The sequence below is a fragment of the Xenopus tropicalis genome, chromosome 7 (assembly GCF_000004195.4).
Source record: "Xenopus tropicalis strain Nigerian chromosome 7, UCB_Xtro_10.0, whole genome shotgun sequence".
NCBI classification, from domain to species: Eukaryota; Metazoa; Chordata; class Amphibia; order Anura; family Pipidae; genus Xenopus; species Xenopus tropicalis.
This window is the reverse complement of record NC_030683.2, coordinates 111,733,602-111,739,606: the sequence shown is the minus strand read 5'-3', so window position 1 is coordinate 111,739,606 and position 6,005 is coordinate 111,733,602.

The window sequence follows — 6,005 nt, the reverse complement described above, 5'->3', positions numbered from 1 at the left end:
TGTATTAGTGTTAGTGCCCAATCCCACCCTCTGTAGCTAATGGCCACTCCCCTGATGTAACCTAGCAAGTATGTGTGCACATTGTTTGTATGTGAGCACAGATCCTCACATTAACTGATGGATTCTAGTACTTAAAGTTGGAGTGTTCAGTATGGGATTATCCACGGACACATAGGGGCAGATTTATCAAAACATGAGTTCGAAATCCCGAATGGGAAAAATTCGGATTGGAAACGAAAATTTCTGAAGATTGCAAATATCACGAAAATGCTTACGAAAAAATCGTATTAGTCACGATCTGAAAGTCACAACATTTTTGTACCGAACGATTGTAAACAGCAGGAAAGCCGAGCCGTTTTATTTTGCGATAAAAATCCGAAAAAGTCACACAAGGTACGAAAAAGTCGCGGAAAATACGATTGGGCCAATCAAACGAACCCTCGGAGCGTTCGTGGATAAGTAAATGTGGCCCATAATATTAGAAAATAGTTTTCCCTTGATGGTAATTGTGCCTAGCTACTGAGATTGTGATGCTATAAGACAGTGATCCCCAACCAGTGGCTCAGGGGCAACATGTTGCCCCCCAACCCCTTGGATGTTGCTCTCAGTGCCCCCAAACCAGGTAGTTATTTTTGAATTCCTGACCTGGTGGTAAATTTAGTTGAATAAAAACAAGATTTACTACCAAATAAAGCCCCCTGTAAGCTGATAGTGTGCATAGAGGCTGCCTAATAGCCAATCACAGCCCTTATTTGGCTCCTCCATGAACTTTTATGGTGCTTGTGTTGCACTCCAAGTCTTTTTACATTTGACTGTGGCTCACGAGTAAGAAAGGTTGGGGACCCCTGCTATAAGAACAGAGAGTATGAAAAAGGCAGTAAAACTCCTGCTTGAGTCTGACATTATATGCGTGGATTGTACCAACTGCTGTGTTTGTGTCCAGTTTGCCATTCTGGCATGTTTCATGGGTGTAGGCAAGTCCCCCCATCTTACACTTTGGGTACTGCAGTGATGGACTAAACCCGACATGTCCGTCCCAAAACCCACCCGTAAATAATTCTAATATAGGCAGCGTTTGCTTCATCGTAGGTTGCAGGTAGATCCAAGTTCAAACCAAAGGTACTGACTTTATTTTTAAGCTGTTGGACAGTGAGCCTTTGGCCCTCCCAGCATTGCAGAACTACAGCTATTGATTCTGAGGGGACTCGGGGGGGTTGTCATTCTTATTTCTTTGTCAGAGGCTTCAGCGCATGGTTGTTTTCAGTTAAATTAAAAGTAAATTCTGCATTTTTAGAATGTTTCCCTGCTCTGCTCTCTGCTGGTAAATAGCAAACATACTACTCTAGGTGACACCCATGATGTACAGTCTGTGCCTTTACACTGCTTAGCTGGCAGCTTTTCCTTACAGAGAGGCAGGGTGTTTGCCTTATTAAGCATCAGCCTTACCAACCGACTGTCTGGCGCTTTGCTAGTTTACTTAAAGAAAAAAACCATAGTTTTTTATTAGATTATTGTCAGTTAAATTCCCACAAGGCATTCACCATTTTATCCTTCGGTTTTAATACTTTTCTCAAATTAATTTTAAGACTAGATTATGGGGGTCATTTACAAACCCTGGGTAGTTTGGAACCTGGCAGTATCCCATTGTGGCCAATCTACTAAGCGCTGGCAAACCTTCTTTCTCTTTGTGTATAATTAATGGCTTTTTATCGTTTATAGCAGCTGGTCAACTCCAGATTGTGGGTTAGACCGAGCGCTGGCACAATAGTGTGTTTCTAGCAGCTGGTCAACACTACAGCGTGGGTTAGACCGAGCGCTGGCGATTTCTTTCTGTGTTTTGTGGCCAATCTATTGTTTGCTTTCATTGTTCTACCTGCAGCTGGCTGAAAAAGAGCTAATCACTGATTGGTTGCAATGGGTTATTGCCCATGTGCTGATTTGCCCTGTGTCTATTAATGAGCCCAGATAAAATTCAGACCAGTGTATTTGGGGGTTCAGATTCTGCTGAATCCCGAGTGCTGAGACAAACCAAATCTGAACCATTAATTCAAATGAGTCGGGATGATATTTTTTTTAATGTTAGTGATTTCATCAGTTATAATTGGTGCTTAGTGATGTCATTTCCGACACTACTCACTAAAACTTGTATATTGTAATAAATAAAGTACCCCCTGTTTTAAAATATGAGGATATTAGAAGTCAGGTCAGAGTTCCATGACCTGTATTTATGGTCATGGAACTCCTCTGTGACTTATAATATCCCTATATTTTTACTTTATTCACTATATATTTTACAATAGGGAGTATTTGATTTGGTATATTGTTAGGAACACTAAAGTACTGTTGTGTATAGTGGTAATTAAAAAAAACCTGGACATTTGAGGGACAAATTTTTCCTTGCAAGATACAGCCAGTCCATGTAAATAAAGGGAGATGAGACCCAAACTATATTGTACTGTATCAGTCTAGTACAAGTTCTAGAGCAGGTCTTGCCTTCAATAGTGAGTTTAGTTTTTTAGAAAAAACACTTAGGGACATCACTAACCAACAGTAAGTGCTGCTTCCCCCCATCCATGTGCCCTCCCAGCCTGCTCATTGTATGTCCAACAGTAAGTGCTGCTTCCCCCATCCATGTGTCCTCCCAGTCTGCTCATTGTATGTCCAACAGTAAGTGCCGCTTCCCCCATCCATGTGCCCTTCAAGCCTGCTCATTGTATGTCCAACAGTAAGTGCTGCTTCCCCCCATCCATGTGCCCTCCCAGCCTGCTCATTGTATGTCCAACAGTAAGTGCTGCTTCCCCCCATCCATGTGCCCTCCCAGCCTGCTCATTGTATGTCCAACAGTAAGTGCTGCTTCCCCCCATCCATGTGCCCTCCCAGCCTGCTCATTGTATGTCCAACAGTAAGTGCTGGTTCCCCCATCCATGTGCCCTCCCAGCCTGCTCATTGTATGTCCAACAGTAAGTGCCGCTTCCCCCCATCCATGTGTCCTCCCAGCCTGCTCATTGTATGTCCAACAGTAAGTGCCGCTTCCCCCCATCCATGTGCCCTCCCAGCCTGCTCATTGTATGTCCAACAGTAAGTGCTGCTTCCCCCCATCCATGTGTCCTCCCAGCCTGCTCATTGTATGTCCAACAGTAAGTGCCGCTTCCCCCCATCCATGTGCCCTCCCAGTCTGCTCATTGTATGTCCAACAGTAAGTGCTGGTTCCCCCATCCATGTGTCCTCCCAGCCTGCTCATTGTATGTCCAACAGTAAGTGCCGCTTCCCCCCATCCATGTGTCCTCCCAGCCTGCTCATTGTATGTCCAACAGTAAGTGCTGCTTCCCCCCATCCATGTGCCCTCCCAGCCTGCTCATTGTATGTCCAACAGTAAGTGCTGCTTCCCCCCATCCATGTGTCCTCCCAGCCTGCTCATTGTATGTCCAACAGTAAGTGCCGCTTCCCCCCATCCATGTGCCCTCCCAGTCTGCTCATTGTATGTCCAACAGTAAGTGCTGGTTCCCCCATCCATGTGTCCTCCCAGCCTGCTCATTGTATGTCCAACAGTAAGTGCCGCTTCCCCCCATCCATGTGTCCTCCCAGCCTGCTCATTGTATGTCCAACAGTAAGTGCTGCTTCCCCCCATCCATGTGCCCTCCCAGCCTGCTCATTGTATGTCCAACAGTAAGTGCTGCTTCCCCCATCCATGTGTCCTCCCAGTCTGCTCATTGTATGTCCAACAGTAAGTGCCACTTCCCCCATCCATGTGTCCTCCCAGTCTGCTCATTGTATGTCCAACAGTAAGTGCCGCTTCCCCCATCCATGTGTCCTCCCAGTCTGCTCATTGTATGTCCAACAGTAAGTGCCGCTTCCCCCCATCCATGTGTCCTCCCAGTCTGCTCATTGTATGTCCAACAGTAAGTGCCGCTTCCCCCATCCATGTGTCCTCCCAGTCTGCTCATTGTATGTCCAACAGTAAGTGCTACTTCCCCCATCCATGTGCCCTCCCAGTCTGCTCATTGTATGTCCAACAGTAAGTGCTGCTTCCCCCATCCATGTGCACTCCCAGTCTGCTCATTGTATGTCCAACAGTAAGTGCTGCTTCCCCCATCCATGTGCCCTCCCAGTCTGCTCATTGTATGTCCAACAGTAAGTGCCGCTTCCCCCCATCCATGTGTCCTCCCAGCCTGCTCATTGTATGTCCAACAGTAAGTGCTGCTTCCCCCCATCCATGTGTCCTCCCAGTCTGCTCATTGTATGTCCAACAGTAAGTGCTGCTTCCCCCCATCCATGTGTCCTCCCAGTCTGCTCATTGTATGTCCAACAGTAAGTGCTGCTTCCCCCCATCCATGTGTCCTCCCAGTCTGCTCATTGTATGTCCAACAGTAAGTGCTGCTTCCCCCCATCCATGTGTCCTCCCAGTCTGCTCATTGTATGTCCAACAGTAAGTGCTGCTTCCCCCCATCCATGTGTCCTCCCAGTCTGCTCATTGTATGTCCAACAGTAAGTGCTGCTTCCCCCCATCCATGTGTCCTCCCAGTCTGCTCATTGTATGTCCAACAGTAAGTGCTGCTTCCCCCCATCCATGTGTCCTCCCAGTCTGCTCATTGTATGTCCAACAGTAAGTGCTGCTTCCCCCCATCCATGTGTCCTCCCAGTCTGCTCATTGTATGTCCAACAGTAAGTGCTGCTTCCCCCCATCCATGTGCCCTCCCAGTCTGCTCATTGTATGTCCAACAGTAAGTGCCGCTTCCCCCCATCCATGTGTCCTCCCAGCCTGCTCATTGTATGTCCAACAGTAAGTGCTGCTTCCCCCCATCCATGTGTCCTCCCAGTCTGCTCATTGTATGTCCAACAGTAAGTGCTGCTTCCCCCCATCCATGTGTCCTCCCAGTCTGCTCATTGTATGTCCAACAGTAAGTGCTGCTTCCCCCCATCCATGTGTCCTCCCAGCCTGCTCATTGTATGTCCAACAGTAAGTGCTGCTTCCCCCATCCATGTGTCCTCCCAGCCTGCTCATTGTATGTCCAACAGTAAGTGCCGCTTCCCCCATCCATGTGTCCTCCCAGTCTGCTCATTGTATGTCCAACAGTAAGTGCTGCTTCCCCCATCCATGTGTCCTCCCAGCCTGCTCATTGTATGTCCAACAGTAAGTGCTGCTTCCCCCATCCATGTGTCCTCCCAGCCTGCTCATTGTATGTCCAACAGTAAGTGCTGCTTCCCCCCATCCATGTGCCCTCCCAGCCTGCTCATTGTATGTCCAACAGTAAGTGCTGCTTCCCCCATCCATGCCTGTATATTCTGTGAGCAATTCAAGTTCAACACCTGTCTTAATATTCAGTGAGTAATCAGGTATTTACACTGACTGCCAGTATTCAGGTGTAGTTAATAGGTAGTTTGGTACCCCTCCCATTCCCTTCTGTAGAAGCTCAGAAAGAGGATCTAGAAGTATCAGGTAAGGTTCTTTTTGTTACAACTATGTCCTGTTATTTACAGTGCAGGTTTCTTAGCTTCAAACAGACTTCAAAATATTTATCTTATTCAGAGCCCAGCTAGTTTAAGAAGCTGGAGGGCTGGTGCCTTCCAAAACCTCTGTTCAGCTACTTTATATAATGGGATAGTGATCAGTCTGGGGTAGACAGTCAGATAGAATGTATAGCTGTGGGCTCTTTAGCAGAGTGTGCTCAGGCTAACTTAATGTAATATCCCAACTGAATATGTATTTTGGTGGTTTTGAGGCAGGTTAATGTAACAACCAAATCTGAAAGTGTATGCTAAAACATCTTGCTTTTTCTGGGGCTGCCACCAAACTGAGTGTGTATGCCGAAACATTTTAGTGGTTCTAGGGGCTGCCTATTGTATCAACTATACTGAATGAGTAGGCGAAACAATCTCAGTGATTCTGGGTTTTTGGAGGCTTAAAGCAATAGCCAAACAATGTCATGGTTATCCCATTATGGGTTATATTCATATATTCATGCCACCACATATGCATCTGCATAGTGAAAAAGTCCACTAAGCAT